Here is a 24,471-nt window from a genome sequence, read left to right as displayed (position 1 = left end):
GTTATTCAAGAAATCATTGCCAAATCCAGTGGCATGAAGGTTCCCCCCTATGTTTTCTTCTAAAAGTTTGATAGTTTTAGATTTACACTTAGGGCTTTGATCTATTTTGAGTTTATTTTTGTATACGGTGTAAGGGAAGTATCTAACTTCATTCTTTGACATGTGGATATTCAGTTTTCCTCACATATTCATTGAAAAGACTGTCCTTTCCCTCATGGAATGGTCTTGGCAACCTTGTCAAAAATCAATTATCATATATGTGAGAGTTTATTTCTAGGCTCTATTCTATCTCATTAGTTTATTTGTCTGTCCTTAATGCCAGCACCATACTATTTTGATTACTGTAGAGTTTTGGTAAGTTTTAAAATCTGGTAGTGTGAGACCTCCAACTTTGTTCTTCTTTCTCAAGGTTGTTTTAGTTATTCAGTATCCCTTGAGATTCCATATGAATTTTAGGATGCATTTTTCTATTCCTGCAAAAAATATCATTGCATCATTGGGATTTTGATAGTGATTGAATCTATAGATCACTTTGATTAGTACTGACATCTTAACAATATTAAGTCTTTCAATCCATGAACACAGAATGCATCTCCATTTATTTCTGTCTTTTAAATTTTCTTTCATCGACATTTTGTAGTTCTGAGTGCAGATGTCTTTTGCCTCCTTAGTTAAGTTTATTCCTAATTATTATATTCTTTTTGATGCTATTGCAAATGGAATTGTTTTCTTAATTTCCTTTTTGGGTTGTTCATTGTTAGTGTATAAAAATGCTACTGATTTTTATGTGTTGGTTTTGTATCCTACAACATTGCTGAATTTATTAGTTTGAACAGTTCTTTTGTGGAATCCTTAAATTTTTCTACAAACTAGGTAATGTCACCTGTGAACAGAAATAATTTTACTTTCCTTATAACTTGAATGATTCTTTTTATTCATGTAATTGCTTTGTCTAGAACTTCCAATATTAGTTTGAATGCAGGTGTCTTGTTCCTGATCTTAAAGGAAAAACTTCCAAGCTTTCACCATTGAATTTTATGTTAGCTGTGGATTTTTCACACTGGATTTTTAAAAGCCTCTTATTATTTGCTCATCCTGAGGCTATAAAGGAAACTCAAGAAACTTTTCTCACTGGATTTCACCTGCACTATATAAAATTTGGGCCAATTCTTTCTTCTGGAGATTATCAAACTATCTCAAAGGTCCTGGCCTTCGTTTCTCACCTGTAAAGCTGGGACCCTGAAAGCCAGGTACTAAGTCAGTTTTCCTCAGTGGGCTCTCTAGTTTAAACCTTAATTCTCTAACTGTAGCTGGTTTATACTTGATTAAGTGAGCATCATTCTCAAATATGATATTTCAGACAAGGCCTTATTTGCATAACCAAATTTGCCAATTATTAATATATCCTGTTTAAAAGGAGGACAAGTTCTTGTTGAACCTGTATAGATCACTATATTACCATGAAAAATAGAGTATCTAATTCAAATTTGTGAATTCTACAGAGGGTGGGGGTATCAGAGAGAAAAAGATAATTTGCAAATGTTTTGTTTCAGTTTATGAATGCCAAGTCTACTCAATTGTTATGGGTTAGAGATATGTAAGAAAGACAAGGCTGCGTTATATGTCCAGAACATAGAACAACATCAACAATATTAAAAAAACGACAAGAATCCCTCATCAAATAATTCAATCATATATGATTAACTCTTGTTCTGATGGATTTGGGGTTAGCGGTCTCATGAATCCATCTGCTTCTCAATTTAAAAAATTCTGGAAATCCTCAGTCTATTGGTATGGTTTTAAAGTTGTTGAAGCAGTGACTTCAGAAGTTAGCCAGGCGCAGTGGCTCATGCCTGTGATCCCAGCAGTTAGGGAGGCTCAGGGAAGAGGATTGCTTGAGGCCAGGAATCAGAGACCAGCCTGGCCAAAATAGACCTCCATCTCTGCAAAAAACAACCAACCAACCAACAACAACAACAACAACAAAAACACCTCAGCCTGGCATTTGGTGCACACCTGCAGTTCCAGCTACTTGGGATCCTGAGGCAGGAGGATTGCTTGAGCCCAGGAATTAGAGGCTTCAGTGAGCTGTGATCACAACACTGCATTCTAGCCTGGGTGACAGAGTGAGACCCCCATCTCAAAAAAAAAAAAAAAAAAAGAGAATCAGCAGCAGCAGCTAGTACCTTTCATGTGTCAAAAGACTAAAATACGTAGCATAGTTTTGGGGGGAGGGATACAGCTCCTTTCCAGCACCCTAACATCTTTGCATGTATTCACATAGGCCATGAAGGCAAAGGTTGAACCCCTGCTCATCTAAATCTTGAAATAATACCTTTTTGGTCTTGCTTGAGCATGAGAGCATGGCAAGTCTCTGAGCAGCTGTTAACCACACCATTTCTCACTTGCCTCCGTATCTAGCAGGAGACTATCATGAGAGTTTCTTATTGCCTCTTGGATTCTGATGAGGTGTGAGTCGTTCTGCGCTACTCCTTTGGGTTACAGCTGCAGGCTGTAAAACTTTTTAGCTGCATTTATCATTTTTTTGTGGTGGCAACATTCACAGCCTATTCTGTTAGTTATCTTGAACTATACAATACATTGTTATTTGCTATAAGTCACCCTACTGTGTAATAGAACACCAAACTTATTCTTCCTGCCTAACTGTAACTGACTACCCCAATTTGATCATTATACTATGTATACATGCATCGAAACATCACATTGTAGCCCATAAATATATACAATTATCATGTGTCAATTATAAATAAAAATTAAAATACTGTGGCTGTAGTACAGCACTGACTTCTTAGGAACAGGATGTCCTCTCACACATGTTGAAGTCATTTGGCCTCTTTTGTTTTGCCCAATGCAAGGGACAATTTGCTGCTCATTAAAAAAATATGTATGTAAGTAATAAAGTCTCTGAATCTGATAAGAGCTAAGTGTTTCTTTACTGACCAAATCTATCACCCTGCTTAGTGTTGACATCCATTTCCTCAGGGCTCTGAGACAGTCCTCCTTTCTTGGAGAGACAAACTCCAGCCTGTGACTGATTGCAGAGTCTTCTGGCAAGCATCAGAATAAAACAAAAACTACTTGTGGATGACAGAAGCTTAAAATGGGGCTGTGGTTAATTTATTGATGGTAATTTTCTGAAGTGAAAGAACTGATGTGTCTATAACAAGAATAATGCAATCGACAGAAAATTTGGTTATTTCTGTGACACAAAGGATATAAAGTTAATCCACAAAGTTTTAAACACAATGTATATAAAGATAGTCATTATACAGATTTTCAATGAAGACAGTGAATATTACATCTGATATACAAAAAAAACAGATGAACATAATTTTTATAAAGGAAAAATATTTGGATTTAATAATTCAGGAAAACACAATGTACATAATATACCATGAGTATATTAAGAATTCAGTAGTAATATATACCAATAGAATATCAAGTTGAGATTAAGTCCAGAGTAGATCCTAAACATCTATAATTTAATAAAGCCTCATAGGAAATATTTTACAGGTATATGTACACAGGTTTAACTAGGTATCATTCTGTAACTTGCAATTTTCACCAAATATTGTTTCTGATATTTATCTGCATTCTAATTGCTGTAGCTTTAGTCCATTCATTTTTACTGGTATATTGTATTCCATTGTATGATTGTAGTATGATTTATCCAGAATAATCTGTGGATGGACATTTCAATTGTTTTCAGATTTGTGCTGTTAAAAAGAATGGTGCACAAATATTAATTTTACCTGTTTTTAAACATACCAGTGGGATTATGCAGTATTCCCTTTTTTGTGCTTGGCTTCTTTTGTGTGTGTGTGTGTGTGTGTGTGGTTTTTTTTTTTTTTTTTTTACACTTTGAAGACATTTTATTTTACTAATAATTTTTTTTATTATACTTTAAGTTCTAGGGTACCTGAGCACAACGTGCAGGTTTGTTACATATGTATACTTGTGCCATGTTGGTGTGGTGCACCCATCAACTTGTCAGCACCCATCAACTCTTCATTTACTTCAGGTATAACTCCCAGTGCAATTCCTCCCTCCTCCCCCTCCCCATAATAGGCCCCGGTGTGTGATGTTCCCCTTCCCGAGTCCAGGTGATCTCATTGTTCAGTTCCCACCTATGAGTGAGAACATGCGGTGTTTGGTTTTCTGTTCTTGCGATAGTTTGCTGAGAATGATGGTTTCTAGCTACATCCATGTCCCTACAAAGGACACACACTCATCCTTTTTTATGGCTGCATAGTATTCCATGGTGTATATGTGCCACATTTTCTTAATCCGGTCTGTCACTGATGGACATTTGGGTTGATTCCAAGTCTTTGCTATTGTGAATAGTGCTGCAATGAACATATGTGTGCATGTGTCTTTATAGCAGCATGATTTATAATCCTTTGGGTATATACCCAGTAATGGGATGGCTGGGTCATATGGTACATCTAGTTCTAGATCCTTGAGGAATCGCCATACTGTTTTCCATAATGGTTGAACTAGTTTACAATCCCACCAACAGTGTAAAAGTGTTCCTATTTCTCCACATCCTCTCCAGCACCTGTTGTTTCCTGACTTTTTAATGATTGCCATTCCAACTGGTGTGAGATGGTATCTCATTGTGGTTTTGATTTGCATTTCTCTGATGGCCAGTGATGAGCGTTTTTTCATGTGTCTGTTGGCTGTATGCATGTCTTCTTTTGAGAAATGTCTGTTCATATCCTTTGCCCACTTTTTGATGGAGTTGTTTGTTTTTTTCTTGTAAATTTGTTTGAGTTCTTTGTAGGTTTTTTTTTTTTTTTTTTGAGACGGAGTCTCGCTTTGTCGCCCAGGCTGGAGTGCAGTGGCGCGATCTCGGCTCGCTGCAAGCTCCGCCTCCCGGGTTCACGCCATTCTCCTGCCTCAACCTCCTGAGTAGCTGGGACTACAGGCGCCCACCACCACGCCCAGCTAATTTTTTTTGTATTTCTAGTAGAGACAGGGTTTCACTGTGTTAGCCAGGATAGTCTCAATCTCCTGACCTCGTGATCCACCCGCCTCGGCCTCCCAAAGTGCTGGGATTACTAGTAGGTGTATATATTTATGGGGTACATGAGATGTTTTGATACAGTTATGCAATGTGAAATAATCACATCACAGAACATGAAGTATCCATTCCCTCAAGCATTTATCCCTTGTGTTACAAACAATCCAATTATACTCTTTTAGTTATTTTAAAATGTATAATAAAATTACTATTGACTATAATCTCCCTGTTGTGCTACCAAATACTAGGTCTCATTCATTCTGACTACTTTTTGTGCCCATTAACCATCCCTCCTTCCCCTTCATCCTTCCACTACCTTCTCCAGCCTCTGATAACCATCCTTGTACTCTCTATTTCCATGAGTTCAACTTTCTTTTGCTCAACATAATGTCTGTAACACTTAAGAAACATATCAACCAAGTGCAATATGGGGACCTTGTTTGGACCATAATTGGAACAAACCAACTGTACAAAAAGCGTTTTTGCAACAATTGATATTGATATTTGATATTAATGAGTTACTATCAAAATTTTTTCAAGGTGTGTCAATGGTATTGTGCTTATGTTAAAAAGAGCTCTCATCTTTTAGAAATTCATACTGAAATACTTATGGCTGAAAATATGTTATTTGCTTCAAAATGGTGGAGGTGGGAAAATGTGGAGTATGCGACTATGAATTGATAATTCTTGAAATTAGGTGATGAGAAATGGGTGTTTAATAGACTATTTTCTCTACTTTTGTATATATTTGAAATTTTCCATAGTAAAAAGGTTTTTAAAGAAGAGTGGTGCAGAGGTCATTTTGTACAAATCTCCTTGTATACATCTGCTTGCTATCTATCTATCTATCTATCTATCTATCTATCTATCTATCTATGGGTCCGTTTGAGGTGTTATCAAATAGGCACAGTCTGCTAGATATGACCAAAATGTTCTGCAAAGTCTATATGTATGCCAGGTCACAATCCAACCAATTGTGTATGGAAGGTCTCATTGGTCTACCTTGTTCATCTAAAGAGGAGGTTGAGTGCATGGTTACAAACACGGGCCATTTAGTCAAGCACATGGGGATTGAGATAGCAGCTCTTTCTCTTAGAAGCTGTGTGACCCTGGAACCCATACTTAACCTCTCTGAAACTCAGTCTTATAATCTGTAAAAGGAAATCCTGATACCAAATAGAATATCTAGAACATATAGAAAGACAGCATTTGTCTGTTTCCTTCCCATTCTATCTTTTTTAAAGAGAGATTTTATTTTTAACCTCAAGATCATTGCTATGTCTTAGCATTCGGGGAATGTTAAAAGGAGAAGAAAAAGTAAACATGCTCGTGTACTTATGTAACAGATTCAAGGCCATTTCTGTGAGAAAGAATGTTATAGAATGAGTTGTCTGATAAAAACGGGTGGGAAAAAAGTGCACACTTTCCTATTGAATGGTTGTACCTTTCCTGTGGTCTTTGTGGCTTTGTGGGTCCAATAGTTTCAATGTAGGTTTCCCATGATTTAAGAGTCTGAGATCTTCTTGGAGCTCCAGAAACACTAGGCATTTGGTGACTGTGGGTCTGCAGGGAGGGACACTGGAACAAGAATCAGGAGCTCTGCCTGAATTTCAGTGCCCGAGCCTTCACTGTTGACGGGACGTCAGGTGAGTCATTTCCTCTCTCCTCTCCTCAGCTACCAAAGAGGATAACATCAGGGAGCCAAGTCAGTGGGAGTCTGGTACCTACGTTGAGGATTTACTATGTTCCAAGCACTGTACCATTTGCATTATTTGCATTTCTCTCTTTTAGTCAAGTACTTTTACTCAAGTGACCTTCATGAAGCAAAGTCCATTATCCCAGAGAACAACATTGGGAATCTAATTTAGATGAGAGGGGGGGCACAGAAATCCCTTGTGAGAAATTACCTTTAAATGGCAGCCTGAAGTGTGAATAGGAGAAAGCTAGGGTGGGAGAGACTCCCAGGCAGTGGGAGCAGCACGTACAAAGGCCCTGAGGTGGGAAGTAGCTTGGCCCATTTGGGCTGGGGGAAGGCCAGTGTAGCAGAGTGAGTGTGAGAGGGGAGTGGCCTTAGATGAGGGTAGTAAGGAACACTGGGCAGAGTGAACAGGTCTCTGCAGGCTATATAATACAGAGTCCGCATTTTACCTGCTGAGTTTTGGCAAGGCACTGGAGAGTTGTAAACACACATGATCCCATTTGCTTTTGGCAGCCTGAAAGGTGTTGGACGCTGAGGGTAAAAATACTGCTCTCAGAGTCGAACGAAGCAGAGCAGCCATGAGGAGTAACCCTGTGGATGGAGCCTCTGCTGCTGAAGTGACAGAAGTCTGTCCTATTTACTGTGGAAACCTAACATTGGGCTGGTGACAGTGGTAATGAGGACATGTGACAGGACATGGAGCTGGCCGGTGGGACTCTCCTAATTCCTCTACTCCAGTGAACGCGTTGCCCGAGGTGAAGAGGGTTGGAGGACAGATGGTCCCTCACAGAATTTAGGTCTGGCTCTAGACCATGTTAAGAGACGACAAAGGTCACTGAGACACATGGTTCCACTTCCTTCATATAGGTCTTTTAAAATGTATATATGTATATATTTTGAAACAGAGTCTCACTCTGTCCCCCAGGCTGGAGTGCAGTGACGATCATAGCTCCAGCTCCTAGACTTGAGCAATCCTCCCACCTCAGCCTCCAGTGTAGCTGGGACCACAAGTGCATGCCACCATGCCCAGCTAATTTCTTTTTTATTTTTTTGTAGAGACAAGGTCTCACTATGTTGCCCTGGCTTGTCTTGAACTTCTGGGCTAAAGTGATTCTTCCGCCCCAGCCTCCCCAGATGCTGGGATTACAGGCTTGAAACCACCACACCTGGCCCCTTGTATAGAATTTTTAAAAGCAGAAACACCTAGAAATTCTTCTTTTTGTGACAAAAGGCCCATATTCTTCCATTACATTTTCCCTATTATAATCATATCCAGCCACAATTCTTGATCCTTCTGATATTGTTTAAAAGATATTATTATTCACCAGAGCATAACCATTTCCCTTAATGAATTATAATTCAGAAGGAGCATAGATCACATTTATTTAAACTTTTAGCTGTATCCTACTGAACATAATTTATTTTTGTGGTTTTATGTCATAAATCATATGGAACTACTTATCATTCCTAAATTAATTTTAATGGAACAACGAGACAAGTGTGTTTTAAGTGTATATTGAAAATCACTTTTATTCTCCTCTGTACCCTTACTGCTTATCAGAATATCTTCCATAGATACCGATTTGTAATAGATTATAAATATTTTACATGTCATTTAAAATGTCCCCACAGCTAGACAAAGTGAAATTCTGTTTCCTGACCAACATTCCCCATCTTACTCTCTAAAGGTAACCACTGCTACACTGATTTATTTATTTTAAGATACCAAATTGCAATCACAAAATAACACTGATGTGCTAGTTGTGTTCTTCACATAACAAGGAGCACACTTTTAAAAATCATTTTCATTAGGCTATTATTTAAAGTAAAATTCACTGTCTTTAATGTACAGTTCTTCAAGTCTTGAAAAGTGCATACAGTTGTGCAAGTATTACCACAATCAAGCTGTACAACAGTTGCATCACTCCAAAAAGGGGCATCTTGTGCCCCTTTGCAGTCAGCCTGTTCTCCACACCCCAACCCTGGCAATGAACTATTTGTTTTCTGACCCTACAATTTTGATAGCTGTAGGTTTTCATTTTGCATTTTCATTTTAATTCTGTTCTATGTATTTTTTATTTCCCTTGAGTCTTCCTCTTTGACTCATGAATTAACTAGATATGCGTTTAATTTCCAAGTTCTTGGCAACTTTTCTGTTGTCTTTTGTTATTAATTTCTAGTTTTATTCACTATCGTGAGATAACACATTCTATTCGGTTTCAATTTGTTAAAGTTGGTTTTATGATCTAAGATGTAGTCTGTCTTGCTTAGTGTTTCATGTGCACTTGGAAAGAGTGTGTGTTCTGCTGTTTTGGGGTGGAGTGTTCAGTAAATGTTAATTAGATGCAGTTGGTTGATGGTGTTGTTCAGTTCATCTATAACTTTACTGAGTTTTGGTTTACCAATTCTATCTATTACTGAGAGAAGAGTGTTGAAGACCCCCCATTATAATTTATCTATTTCTCTTTCAGTTCCATCAGTTTTTGCTTCATGTATTTTGAGGCTCTGTGTGTGTGTGTGTGTGTGTGTGTGTATGCATATCTATATATATGCACTTAGAATTGTTATATATTCTTGCTTAATTGGCCTTTTTTATCCCTAGTAATTTTGTTTATTTTCAAGTCTACTTTGTTTGATAATATAGATGCACCAGCTTCTTTTTGATCAATGTTTGCATGGTATTTCTTCAATCATTCTATTACTTTTAAACTATCGATATCATTTATATTTGAAGTGAGTTTCTTGTAGACAGTGTATAGTTGGGCTGTTTTTATTTTTGTTGTTTTTAAAAAATCCATTCTGATAACCTCATCTAATATGTGTTTATACCATTAACATTTAATGTAATTATTGATATGTTTCCATTTAGGTCTACTACTTTATATCCCCTCTGATTTTCATTACCTTGTTTCCTCTTTCTTGGATTCCTTTGGTTTATTTGAACACTTTTTAGTACACCATTTCAATTTTTCTATGGTGATTTTGAATGTAGCTCTTTGCATAACATTTTTGTGGTCACTCTATAAATTAAAATCTACCTACTTAACTTTTTACAGCCTATTTAGAATTATTGTTTTACCACTTCAATTAATATATAGAAACCTCACCTTAAAAGGTCCCCTTACCATCCCTGCTTTATGCTATAGTTTCCTTATATATTATATCTATGTTGAAACATACATAAATATCTATTATATATAAATTATTTAGAACCCCACCAGTCAATATTATATTTTGCTGTGGTTTTCCAACATTTTTCATGCTTTTTGAAACCTATTCAGCTATATATTCATATTTACTTCCTCCTTAGAATTCCTTAGAGTCCCAAATTGGGGCAGGAATTAGCAAGAATGAGAAATTTGCCATTCAGTGTTTAAAAATTGTCAATAATATTATAATTTAAAAGCAATATAAGTCATTAATAGAAATTTAAGCAGTATCCTGGGCAGCATCAAATGCCAGTGCCCACAAAGATTAGATAGAGTATTCAGAGCCCTGGCAATTTCAGGACACAATGGGAAAAGCTTTAGAATAATTCAAGGTTCCACTACTGAGCAGGCATTTAAAGCAGTTTCCCTGAAGTACTTAACCTGCCCTTTCTATACCCTGATCTGAATTATATAATTAAATAGGTAACTTGAATAAGTGTTAAGATTAAATAATATATATACATTTTATAATTTATAAAATTTAGAGTACCACTTATTTACATTACTTTTGTAAACATTAATTTTCTACTATCAAGATCATTTTTCTTAGAGAAAATATCAGTTTTTCTGACTGAGCACTTTCTGTCTACCGCCTTAAAAACCAGTCAATTCAAAAAATCACCATATCCTGGTCTCTTAGCTCCAAGGGCAGGATTTCATTTATATTATCATCATCATCACCACCACCACCACCATCAACCCCCAAAAGAGGTTGCTGAATGTGTATCCATGAGGAAGTATAAAATAATCAGTCCCTAAGTTCCTGTAGCCAATGATCTACATAAAAGGGTGTTACGTATGTGAAGTGTTTGTCAATGTTCTTTCATTATTACTTCCCCCTAACTCCAGGAGACTTTTCAAACATTTTTTTCCTAATCACCCCCTCTCAACTTCAGAAGGTGAGATTTTTAATACCACAGATGTAGTGTATATCTGTTTATGTACTGTAGTCCTTTGGAGGGTCAAAGAGTATTGTAATATCTATGAAAACCCTACCCCCAAAATCTAATTTTTGGCCCCTTGGGCATAATGCCACATATATTGAGAATGCATGGTATATTGTGATTAGGACAAAATTTGGGACCCTATTCCTCCTCCATCCACCTCTTGGTCCATACTAGAAAATATATCATGACCAGATGCTCAGCCACAATAGACCATCCACAGAGCTGCCTCAAGTGTTGATATGGAGCAGTGCTCAGGTCCCTACTCCTGGAGGAGACTGTAGACCTCTAACCTCATCCCTGTCTGGAAGAAGTTTCCCTTCCTTACTCTCACTGTATCTTCAGAGGTCCTCTCTTCCCTACCAGGTGAAAAACAGCCCAATCATTTCTATAAATTTAAGTTTTCATAAAGGATGGAAGAAACACGAATTTCGAATAGCTTCTGCTTCCATCTCTGCCATAAACTTCCCTCGAGGCAAGGGGAAGGGGCACTCCCTGATGCAAGGAGGATAAACACAGGGAGAATAGAGATTAACCACCTCAACAGTACGTGTCCTGATATATTTGCTAAAGCTATGCAATTAGCCAGTAAAGGGACTCAGGCTGCCAGGTTCTATCTCTGGCTCTGGCAGAGGCCTGATGAGAAACCTCTTTGCCATCTAGCTCTGTGGTTAGGAGCATATGCTTTGGAGTCACAGACATCCATGAAGAGAGGATACTGACACCTCACTAGCAAGGCTGTCATGAGATTAAATCCAGACACTAACGTGAAGAACCTGAAGCTGGATCCTCTAAACACTCTGCTCCATAAATATCTGTCTTTCCTCCCTGGAACAGGGAACTCATGTGGCTCCTGAACTGCCCCCTCAGCCAGGACTCCTTAACTAGATTGCAGGTCAGAATCCCAGTGGTATCCTTTTCTAAACCCTCAGTTGAATGTCACTTGTTGGTGGCAACAGGACTTCTGTATCAAAAGACATTCAAGTTATTAATCCATAATAATATGGGCCTCAGAAAATTGATATGCCCATTTTATACCAACACCGTATGTGATTGTTTCCCCTTCATACCGTCAGCACCAGGTATTTTCTTTATTGCCAATGTAATCTGCTCATTTTTTCCAGATCTGCCCCATTGCATGAGTCATCCCAAAGGGTCGTTAAGCTTATAGATTAACAATCTCCTCCCCTAGAGCTGCCAGATTTAACAAATAAGCATACATCCAGGACACCCAATTATATTTGAATTTCAGACAAACAAAACAATATTGCATCAGACTAAAAATTATTTGTTGTTTATCCAAAATTCAAATTTAACTGGCTTATAATAAATTCAATCTGGCAACCATACACATGGAGGACTCTGTGAAGTAGAACCGAAGGGCTCCAGTCAACAGCCCCCACTGAGCTCCCAGCACACACCTGCGCCAGTTGTCATTCATATGAGTTAGCACTCTCAGATATCCCAGCCAAGTGTAGCCTCCATGACCACAGCCCAGGTGACAGACACCACATGGAGCAAAAAACAACCAGCAGAGCTCAGTCAACACACAGAATCCTGAGAGATAAAAAGCAGCTATTGTTTTGGGGTGTTTTGTTAAGCAGAAATGGATATTCAAAACATGTCATTTGAGTGTACTCTTTCTATCATTGGATAATATAGGTATTCCCTTATTCTAGAAGCCTTAGTAGGACTTTGTTATAATTTTTAGATATAGTCTGTCTGTGGGTTAATATGTGAGTATAAACTTCTGAACATTCCACCAATTCCTTCTTGAAGGGATTTCCAAGATAAATTTTTCTGATGTATGATTTTCATTCTACTCTTGGAATTTAGAGATTAATTCCAATCCTTTTCCATAAGGTGAACCTCCACTATAATCATGCTTGTTAAGGGGGTAAGAAAGTGTTGTTATGAATGGCTCTACAGGCCACATGGAAAACCACATCCTCAGAAGTTTGCTTGGTGAGTATACAATCAGAACAGAGAGGTATTTATTCACCTTGAGAAGTGTTCCTCAAAGAAGGTGTCCTGGAATATTTTCTCCTGCTATAGAGATAACCTTTAGCAAGGAAGTCACTTTCCTTGAGCACACAAAGACAGGACTCCTTCAGCAGATAGCAGATGGAATGTGCATTTTAGTTCTTGACGTTTGTGGCTGTCTCAGTGTAGCCCTGCTGGGTGGATAAGTCTGTCCAATTCTGTAGTTCATTAATAGGAAGCCCACATGCCAGCACATCTAAGACACATTCTCCAATCTCACCTTTATAGGGAATAAAGTTGATGTACTATTCTCCTTATACTTTTGCCATAACTCTTAGTTGGTTTAGAGCTCAAACTTGGAGTGGGAGTTATTTTGGAGGCCACTTAAAGACCCAAGCATTTTGGAGCAAGATCATAGAAACAGTTGGGAAGCCAGTGAGACCCAGAAAATGGAAGAAGAGCTTTGAGCCTATTGGAATACCCACTCCTGAGGACAGAGCAGAACACATTTTCAAAAAGTTAGTACATAATATTGTACATGTTTATGGGGTACATGTGATATTTTGTTACATGCATAGAATGTGTAATTATCAAGTCAGGATATTTAGGGTATCCATCACCTCGAGTATTTATCATTTCTATATGTTGGGAACATTTCAAGTCCTTTCTTCTAGCTATGTTGAAATATATAATACATTATTGTTAACTATAGTCACGCTTCTCTGCTATAGAACATTAGAACTTATTACTTTCGTACCAAGAGTTTTAAAGGGAAAGGGCCTTGGCTGTGCAACCCATGGTTCTCCTTCTCAACTTGCTAATCAGGTGACTGATTCCTGTGACAGAGAAGGAGTGAGTGTGCAGAGAGGATGGAATTGCTTTTGTCATGGATGCCCCACCACATGGATGAAAATATCAGAAATGGAGGGTAAGAATCCCCCAGGATAACTCAATATCGATGGTCCCTAACTTATGATGGTTCAACTTACGATTTTTCCCTTATAATAGGTTTAGTGATGTATTAAATGCATTTTTGAATTATGATATTTTCAACCTAAAGATAGGATTGTCAGGACATAGCCCCATCCTACGTTGAAGAGCATCTGTATATGATTCCATTGAATAAGTTTCTGCTTACTAAGTAAGTATAAGATTCTTGTCCTGATTCCTTGAAATAACTCTGAGATTCCTTAAATGACATATTTTGGTGTCTCTAGGTCATTCAGTTGCATGATTATAGGCAGTCTCTTAGTTTTCTGCCACAGATGACTGCTTAGCATGATATGTGAGTTGTACATGTTCCCCCTCAGAGGGCTGTCTCATCACCAAGAGCTTTAGGATAGCTCCCTGGGTCTCTGTGTACTGATCATACTCCTCTACTGTCACTTTTAAGCAAATAAAATTCCTGACAACAGAGTCATGCTTTGTTTCCACAACCTGCAAAATTCTTCCAATTGCCTGGGTCCCAGCCTAGTTCCTCTAATTATTACTATTAAGTTTTCTCAGGTGGTGGCCTGAAGAGTGAAGGTGTTTCACTTCCAGGGAAAGGTGAAGGCTTGAAGGGGAGGGTCGTGCAGAAGCATTTTCGGTGTGGAGGACAAGCCTGTGCATCGCGGTTACCATAGTAACCTGATGTCATTTTGGCGACTGTGACAACCATGACGACTTTTTAATGGAGACTGACTTGGCCTGGTGAGGAGAGCAGGGTTTCGTCTTCAGGTGTTTAGACTCAACTGTGGCTGTGGGTACTCTGCGATGTGGAGAGAGGAAGAGATCCCATATCCAAGTTTCCTTGTTCCCGCTTTAGGACAAGTTGCCCTCGCTGTCTGATGAGGCAGGGAGAAGTAGGACTCTCTTGGCCCCAATGAATGTGGTGTCCTACTCCAGGGGTGTCCCGGAGCTACTTTCCAAGTAAAGGCAAGGTGCCAAAAAATGAGACAGGTAAATACTCTTTCTGAGCCTACGGTCTTCCTCTGTGAAATGGGGATAAAAATGCTCACCCACAGGATTGCTGGAACCTTCAGTGATACAGGTGCAAGCCGGTAGGTAGCCCTGTGGTTACTGCAGGAGGGTGAATGTCTGTATGAATTCAGGCCTCTTATTCCTTTTCAAATTTGTTGTTGGGAGATAGATGGGAAAAGGAGAAGAAAAAGGCCCTGGTGAGAAACCCATTGTATCTCTGGTTGTTATGATCACTACCCAATTGTATCATTGTCATTGGTCACTGACTCAGTGCCTAGCTTAATGCCTGGCACATAGTTACTCTAAGAAAGCACAGTGATTGCTGGATTCTCTCTGTCCCTGTGCAGCTCTTCATCAGATGACTGAGCTCATATCAAGTGTCTGAAGAAGGTAGGTTTTGAGGATCTGGGTCATGATGATTGCTGAAGCTTCTATTCCAGATTTGAAGGGCAGCAGTACTAAGGAGACCCCCAACACTTCCTTCCCTGGTGGGATATGACACCTGGCTCAAGTGAGCTCACAGATCTGGGCAGAAGCATGTTGTGGAATAGCCCTGTGAGGTGTATAAAATAGCCTACAAGCAGAGAAACTCCTTTCATCTCATCATTGGAGAAGAGGTTTAGCAGGTGGAATTTCCTTCCATCAGCAGTTATGTGCTTTGTGGTAGCTTTTGAGGCCCATGTTAAAGATGCCTTTCATTGTCACAAAGCAATGAATAGTTCATTTGGGGAAGCACCTTGATGTTTAACATGTATTTGCAATAAATTTACATATATTTTTCTGTCTATATAAATAATCATCAGTGATTCCTATATATCTCTCAAATGGATATGGAAATATGCAGTTGTTAGGTCTTTCTAGCATTTTGAGATTGTAATATAAATTATATAAATTATTTCCTGGTGACCATGGTATTTTTCCATCCTATAATAATTTTTTAAGCCAGAGATTTTGCAAGTGTTAGTTAAAATGTCAGTTGCTATACCTTAATAGTTTCAGAAATAAGAATTACCCCAGAATTCGCTCTATTATAATGATACTAAGACATGTTCCCTAAAATAAACAGTTACTCTTAAGTATCATCATCATTATTTTCTTAGAATGTAATATTTTTATTTTTGTACTTCAAAAAGAAATGAACATCCACTTTTCCAAAAATATTTAAACATTGCAAGTGATTATTATGGTTATATGTAGTGCAGAACGATTGGATCAGACATAGTAAGGATCCATTAATATAATAAGAGTGTAGTAGTGGGAATCTTTCGGCTCATTAATTTAATTGCATCAAAAACATTATTATACAAATGTATTTCAAATACTTTCTTTGAGCCACATTGACATACAATATACTGTACATGTTTAAAATATATAGTTTAATAAGTTTTAACATATGTATGCTCTGGTGAATCCAATATTATAGTCAAGATAATGAACATATTCATCACCTCAAAAAGCTTCCTTATGCCCCTTTGTAATCCTCTCCATCTATCTGTCTCTAGCTTCCCTCTCCATGCCAGCCTGTCCCATTCCCGGACAATCACTGGTCTCCTCTTACCATAGATTAGTTTTTGTTTCTTGACCTTTTAAGTAAATGGAATCATAGGATGCTTATTCTCTTTTTTCTGACCTAATTCATTTGTTAACCCCCCAAAAAAGTGACTGAGGCAAGTGTCCCAATCACTAGAGGTTTATTGAGCCAAAGTTTGAGGACATGCCTGGGAAAATTGCAAGTCACAGGAGCATCCTTGACTTGTACTTTACAAAGAGGGTTTTGGGAACTCAGTATTTAAGGGCAGAGAGCAAGAGGGAAAAAGGGAGGGAAGGTAGGCAGTGAGGCAAATGGTTACATTCTTCTGAGGTGCTAATTAGCACTCAGTAAATCTGAGTTTTACATAATATAAGATTTGAAAAGAGAGAGGAAAGAGTCAATTATATATTCATTTCAGAGTAGGTGGAAGAGTGATTGATCTTGTCTTTGTTCTGGGAAGGTAAGCTTGTAATTGACACTGTCAGTGTAAGATTTAACAGAACTCAGTTTTAGGAGTTAAACTTTGGTTGCAGACCTAAGGTTACGATTGGCATGTGTTGGTTTTATAGGGGGATATGTATCCTGAAAGATCCAGGGGCTAGCAAGGAATCTCCTTGTGAGCAACGTTTGAGGAAGGTCATCTGGGAAGGTATAATGCTTTTTACTGTTGTGGGAATCTGGTTTATGTATTATGCTATGACACAGGGTTGTGAAATTGCAGCTATCTGGGGACAAAGGTTGGTAATGTTGCACAATTCATTTCCCAGGCTTAACTTTTCCCTTGGCGTGATGAATTTGGGGATCCTGAAGTTTCATGTTATTTTACATATTTGACCTAATTATTTTTAGATTTATCCATATTGTTGTATGTATGAATAGTTCCAAATTTGTTCATTTATGCTTTGGATGTTGCTATTTGTGTCATATCTAAGAAATCTTCACTTAAGCTAAGATCGCAACAATTTTCTGTTATGTTTTCTTCTTGAAAATTTATAGTTCTGGCTTTTAAGTTTAAATCTTCTTTTAAGATCCACTTTGAGTTTTTTTATGATGTGATATATAGATAAAAGTTTATTTTTGTTATCTACCTGTTCCAGCACAAGTTGTTGAAAGGTTGATCTTTTCTGCATTGAATTGTCTGCATTGTTGTCAAAAATCAGTTGTCCTTATATTTGTGGGTCTATTTCTGGACTCTATACTTTGTTCCTTTGATATACATTTCTTCCTTGAAGGCAATAATGCACTGTTTTGGTTAATGTAAGTTTTTAATGAAACATAAATTAGGTAGTGTTTGTCCTCCAACTTTGTTATTTTACAAAGTTGTTTTTCATAGTTTAGGGTCATTTGCATTTCCACATGATTTCTGGAATAAGTTTATTGATTTCTTCTTAAAAATATATGCTAACATTTCTATTGGAGTTGCATAGAATCTATACATCAGTTTGAGGAGAGTAGATATCTTGACAATACTGAGGGTTCTGACTCATGATGATGACATTTCTCTTCATTTATTTAGGTCTTCTTTAACTTCTCTCAGCAATGTTTTGTGGTGTTCAATGTACAGGCCTTGCACACATGTGGACAGATTATCCTCATGTATTTCATACTTTTTGATGCTATTATAAATGGCAGTATTTCTTTTTTTAGGCTAGAGTGCAGTGATATGATCACAACTCACTATAGCTTCGGGCTTCTGGGCTCAAGTGATCCACCCGTCTCAGCCTACCGAGCAGGTGGGACCACAAGTGTGTGCCACCATGCCTGGCTAATTAAAAAATTAAAAAAATTGGGCCGGGCGCGGTGGCTCAAGCCTGTAATCCCAGCACTTTGGGAGGCCAAGACGGGCGGATCACGAGGTCAGGACATCGAGACCATCCTGGCGAACACGGTGAAACCCCGTCTCTACTAAAAAAATACAAAAATCTAGCCGGGCGAGGTGGCGGGCGCCTGTAGTCCCAGCTACTCGGGAGGCTGAGGCAGGAGAATGGCAGAAACCCGGGAGGCGGAGCTTGCAGTGAGCTGAGATCCGGCCACTGCACTCCAGCCTGGGCGACAGAGCAAGACTCCGTCTCAAAAAAAAAAAAAAAAAAAAATTAAAAAAATTTTTTAATAGAGGTAGGGTCTTGCTTTGTTGCCCAGGCTGGTCCCAAACTCCTGGTCCCAAACTATCCTCCCACCTTGGCCTCCCAAAGTGCTGAGATTACAGGCATGAGCCACCATGCCTGGCCTAATGGCAGTATTTTCAATTGCAATTTCAATGTATTATATTTTTACTGAATCGTCAGAAGCTGAGTGTTTAACAGTAGCTGCTGAGGAACCTTTTTGATTGAAAGCACAGGCTACTCTAGGGTAGAAAAGATGCTTAATACTTAATGTCTGTATTAGTCAAGGTTCTACAGAGAAACAGAACCAATAAGATATCTATATATCCATATATCTTTATATAAATATTATATATATATAAAGATATTTATTTTAAGGAACCGGCGTCTGTGATTCTGGACGCTAGGTGAGTCCAAAATTTGATGGGGGAGGCCAGCAGGCTTCAGACTCAGGAAAGAGTTGAAGTTAAAGTCCAAAGGCAGTGTACTGATAAACTAGGAAGAGCCAATATTACAGATGAAATCTGAAGAGTGAGCTGGCAGAATTCCCTCTTCTTTGGAGGATATCAGCTTTTTATTCTATTTAGGACTCCGGCTGACTGGATGAGACCCACCCACACTGGGGAGGGCAATCTGCTTTACTTAGTCTGCCAAATTAAATGTAAATTTCATCCAAAAACACCCTCACGGAAACATCCAAAATAACGTTTGACCAAATATCTGGGCACTGTGACCCAGCCAAGTTGACACATAAAATTAGTCATCACAACATACATTTGCCAGTATTTCCACTATCAGCTTTTATAAGTCATTGGTAATGTACTGAAACCAGGGAGAAAAATGTCACTAAGACATTTTTCTAAAGGTCATCTCCAGAGAAATGAATTACTAAAATAAAATAGTCTTGTAGCTCTTGACTTTCTGTGTGTGGGTAGATTTTAATTGTGGAGTTTTCTTTTTATACTTCCAAACAAATCTACCTTGATGAATTCTTGGATTCTTGGGCGATGAGAAAAAGAGGGAGAGAGCATGTATGTATGTGGGTATCTAGGTATGTATGAAGGTGTATATTGCTGAAGCTGCCAGGAATGTTTATTGTGAGAAAAAATTGAGGTTAATTACTGTGCATCATGTCAGTCCTATTCAGTTCTTAGCACATGTTAGGAATAAGATCGAGGAGGTGGTTGGTTTTTTGTTTTGTTTTGTTTTTTCCTCCCAGCTTTCCTTGGCTAGCATGGTTACCATGGTGACTCAGTGATTGCTATGGGTTTTGGTGCAGAATGAAAATCTATTTATGATTCTTGCTTGAATCATTTACTACTGTGATAGTTGTCAGGGTTGCTTTTATAATTCTGTCACTTTGTTTAGATTTATTAATTGACATTTGACTGTTGGATAGAGCTATGTGTATATGTGTGTGTGTGTGTGTGTGTATATTTATATTTTTATATATATATTTATTTTTTTTTTTTTTTTTTTGAGACAGAGTTTCGCTCTTGTCGCCCAGGCTGGAGTGCAATGGCGCGATATTGGCTCACTGCAACCTCCGCCTCCTGGGTTCAAATTATTCTCCTGCCTCAGCCTCCTGAGTAGCTGGGATTACAGGCACCTGCCACCATGCCCAGTGAATTTTTGTATGTTTAGTAGAGATGGAGTTTCCCCATGTTGGCCAGGCTGGTCTCGAACTCCTGACCGCAGGTGATCCACCTGTCTCTGCTTCCCAAAGTGCTGGGATTACAGGTGTGAACCACCGTACCCAGCTATTTATTTATATTACTGTGATTCATAGATTCCTGGTTTGCTCAAAGATATAGCATTTGTTATTATCAATATTTATTTGATGCTCAAATTATTCCAGAATTGGCCAGTGGAAGCCCCTCAAGTTGACCTCAGTCCATTTGACGCCTTCCTAGAATTCCTGGAGCATGCATTTTGCTCTCTGAGCCTATCTCCTCGTAAGTAAAAAGGGCGTAAGCTTATCTCCCCATAGGTAAAAAGGATGCCAACCTCAGAGCATTGCTCTGATGATCTGAAGAGTGAAAGTCTACAAATTACAACCTACCACATGTGTAGCATCTAGTAGGCCTTAAACAAATTTTGGCTGTCCATTCCCACTTGCCTTCATTCTGTCATTGTAATGCTACTGACATTAACATAGTAGCACAGTGGCTCATGCCTGTAATCCCAGCACTTTGGGAGGCTGAGGTGGGCGGATCACTTGAGGTCACGAGTTCGAGACCAGCCTGGCCAACATGATGAAACTCCATCTCTACTAAAAATACAACAACAACAACAACAACAAAACCCAATTAACCAGACATGGTGGTGCACTCCTGTAATCCAAGCTACTTGGAAGGCTGAGGTGGGAAGATTGCTTGAACCTGGGAGACAGGGGTTACAGTGAGCCAGTATCATGCCACTACACTCCAGCCTAGTTGACAGAGTGAGACTCTGTCTCAAAAACAAAAACAAAAACATAATAGCATGATTACCAGAGAGAATATTTGGAAATGTAACACCAAGCAGTGATAATATTATTAAACTTTATTTTTTAAAAAATATTTCATTAACAAAGATTCTATATATTTAAGTTGTACAGTGTGATGATTTGACACACCTATACATTATGTAATGATTATCACAATCAAATTATAACATATCTATCACCACTCATGCTTTATTCTAGATTCCCAGAACTTGTTCATCTTAAAACTGAAAATTTATGCCCTTTGATTAACACCTTCCCATTTCCCTGACTTTCTAGCCTCTGCAACCACTGCTCTATTCAGCTTCTATGAGTTTGACCTTTTAAGATTTTACATATGAGTGAGATCATGCAATATTTTTCTTTCTGTGTCTGACTTATTTCACTGCTAATGTCTTCTAGGTTCATTCATGTTGTTACAAATGGCAGTATTTCCTTCTTGTTTATGGCCGAATAATAGATATATATTATTATATTATATATTATATATTTGATATATATATATATACACACACACACACCACATTTTAAATATTCATTCATTCACCGATAAACAGTCAGGTTTATTCCATATTTTGGCTATTTTGAGTAATGCTGTAATGAACATGGGAATGCAGATACTCCTTCAAGATACTGATTTCATTTCCTTTGAATATATACCTTGAAATGAGATTGCTGTATTGTATGGTAGTTCAATTTTTAATTTTTTGAAGAATCTCCATACTGTTTTCCATAATGGCTGTACCAAGTTACTTTCCCAGCAACAGTGTACAAAAGTTCCCTTTTCTTTACATACTTGGTAACACTTGTTACCTCTTGTCTTTTTGATAATAGCCATCCCTTCAGCTGTGAGGTGATATCTCATTGTGATTTTGATTTGTATTTCTTTATGATTAGTGATATTGTGCACCTTTTCATACACTATACCTGTTGGCCATTTTTATATCTTCTTTGGAAAATACCAATTCAGGTCCTTTGCTATTTTTTATTGAGTTGTTTGGGTTTTTTTCCTATTGCATGGTGTGAGTTCCTTTCATGTTTTGGGTATTAACTCTTTATCAGTTATGTGGTTTGCAGATATTGTCTCTCATCCCATAGGTTGTCTTTTCATTTTGTTGTCTCCTTTGCCATGCAGAAATTTTTTAGTTTGATGTAATTCTACTTGTTTATTTTTGCTTTAGTTGCCTATGCTTTTAGAGTCATATAAAAAAAAATTGCCAAGACCCATGTCAAGGACCCATGTCTCTGTTTTCCCTATGTCATCTTCTGGGAGGTTCACGGATTCAGAGTTTATGTTTAAGTCTTTAATGCATTTGAATTAATTTTTGAATATGGTGTAAAACAATGGTCCAATTTCATTTTTTTTTTTTGCATGTGGATATTCAATTTTCCCAATGCTATTTATTGAAGACACATTCCTTTTGTCATTGTGTATTCTTGGTGCCCTTGTCAAAGATCAGTTGACCCTGTATGTGTGAACTTATTTCTCGGCTCTACTCTGTTCTTTTAGTCTATGTGACTGTTTGTATTATGCCAGTACCATGCTGTTTTGATTACTATATCTTTGTAATATAGTTTGCAATCAGGGGAATGTGATGCTTCCTGCTTTGTTCTTCTTTCTCAAGGTTGCTTTGGCTATTCAGGGTCTTTTGTGGTTTCTTATAAATTTTAGGATTATATTTTCTTTTCCTGTGAAAAATGTCATGGGATTTTTGATAGGGATTGCATCACCTCCTTGCTTAAATTTATCCAATGTGAAATAGATCTTTCACCTCCTTGGTTAAATTTAATCCTAAGTATTTTATTCTTTCTGATTCTATTGTAAATGGGATTGACTTCTTTTTCACATAGTTTGTTGTTAGAGTGTAGAAACACAACTGATTTTTGTATGTTCATTTTGTATCCACAGTTTTACTAAATTCGTTCATCAATTCCAACAGTTTTTGGTGGAGTCTTTAGGGTTTTATTTGTAGAAGATCATGTCATGTGCAAACAGATACTTTAACTTATTCCTTTCTGATTTAGATGCTTTTCATTTCATTCTCTTGCCTAACTTCTGGCTAGGACGTCCAGTGTTAAGTTGAATAGAAGTGGTGAGAGTGGGCATCCTTACCTTGTTACTGATCTTAGAGGAAGCTTTCAGCTTTTCACCATTGAATATAATGTTAGCTGTGGTCTTGTCATATATGGGTTTTGTGTGTGTATGTTGAGGCTCATTTCTTATATACCTAATTTGTTGAGAGTTTTTATCCTGAAAGGATGTTGAATTTTGCTGAATGCCTTTTATTCATCTATTGGGATGAACATGTGGTTTTTGTTGTTCATTCCATTAATGTCATTTATAGATTTGGATATATTGAGCCACCCTTGCATCCCAGGTATGAATCCCTAGTGATCGTGTTGAATGATCTTTTTAATGTGCTATTTAATTTGGTTTGCCAGTATTTTGTTGAGGATATTTGCATCTATGTTCATCAAGAATATTGGCCTGCAATTTTCTTTTCTTGTAGTGTCCTTGTCTGGCTTTGTTACTAGGGTAGTACTGGCCTTGTAAAATGAATTTGGAAGTGTTCCCTCCTCTTTAATTTTTGGGAAGAGTTTGAGAAGAATTGGTATTAGTTCTTTAAAAGTTTGGTAAAAATTAGCAGTGAACCATCAGGTCCTGGGCTGTTCTTTGATGGGATACTTTTATTACTGATTCAATCCCCTTGTTGGTCAGTTCATATTTTCATGTTTTCTACTTTTTCATAGTTTAGTCTTGGTAGGATGTATGCATCTAGGAATTTATCCACTTCTTCTAGGTTACCCAATTTGTTGCCATATAGCTGTTCACTTCTCTTCACACTGTTCTTCTATTTTGAGGTAGTCTCTTATCAACCTTTGTATTTCTGTGATGTCAGTTGTAATATCTCCTCTTTCATTTCTGATATGTATATATGTATATATATATATATATATATATATATATATATTTTTTTTTTTTTTTTTTGAGACAGAGTCTTGCTCTGTACCCAGGCTGAAGTGCAATGGTGTGATCTCGGCTCACTGCAATCTCCACCTCCCGGGTTCAAGTGATTCTCATGCCTCAGCCTCTCAAGTAGCCTCTGAAGGGATTACAGGCATGCACCATCACGCCCAGCTAATTTTTATATTTTTTGTGGAGACGGGGTTTCGCCATGTTGACCAGGCTGATCTTGAACTCGTGGCCTCAAGCTATATGCCCGCCTCAGCCTCCCTAAGTTCTGGGATTACAGGCATGAGCCACCACACTGGGCCTACTTCTGATTTTATTTATCTGAGTCATCTGTCTTTTTTACTTTGTTAGTCTTGTTAAAGTTTTGTTGAATTTTTAAAAATCTTTTCATAAAATCCACTCTACTGTGGATTTTTCTATCGTTTTTCTCATCTCTATTTCAGTTATTTCTGATCTGGTCTTCATTATTTCATTCCCTCTACTAACTTTGGGCTTAGTTTGTTTTTATTTTTCTAGTTCCTTGATGTATAACATTAGG

At 37.8% G+C, this 24,471-nt stretch overlaps 1 protein-coding gene across 1 annotated transcript in view; it reads left to right on the top strand.

The window, feature by feature from the left end:
* Window positions 1-24,471, top strand: part of LOC100998165 (ras-related protein Rab-40A-like) — a 90,825-nt gene that overhangs the window by 17,315 nt on the left and 49,039 nt on the right. The window contains exon 3 of the mRNA XM_031662633.1: window positions 13,705-14,820. The gene's annotated coding sequence lies outside the window, so the exon portion shown is untranslated. The remainder of the gene's footprint in view (window positions 1-13,704; window positions 14,821-24,471) is intronic.

This window comes from Papio anubis, unplaced genomic scaffold, assembly GCF_008728515.1.
Source record: "Papio anubis isolate 15944 unplaced genomic scaffold, Panubis1.0 scaffold82, whole genome shotgun sequence".
NCBI classification, from domain to species: domain Eukaryota; kingdom Metazoa; phylum Chordata; class Mammalia; order Primates; family Cercopithecidae; genus Papio; species Papio anubis.
The sequence above is the reverse complement of the archived record's forward strand: the minus strand, read 5'-3'. Positions and strand labels throughout refer to the sequence as shown.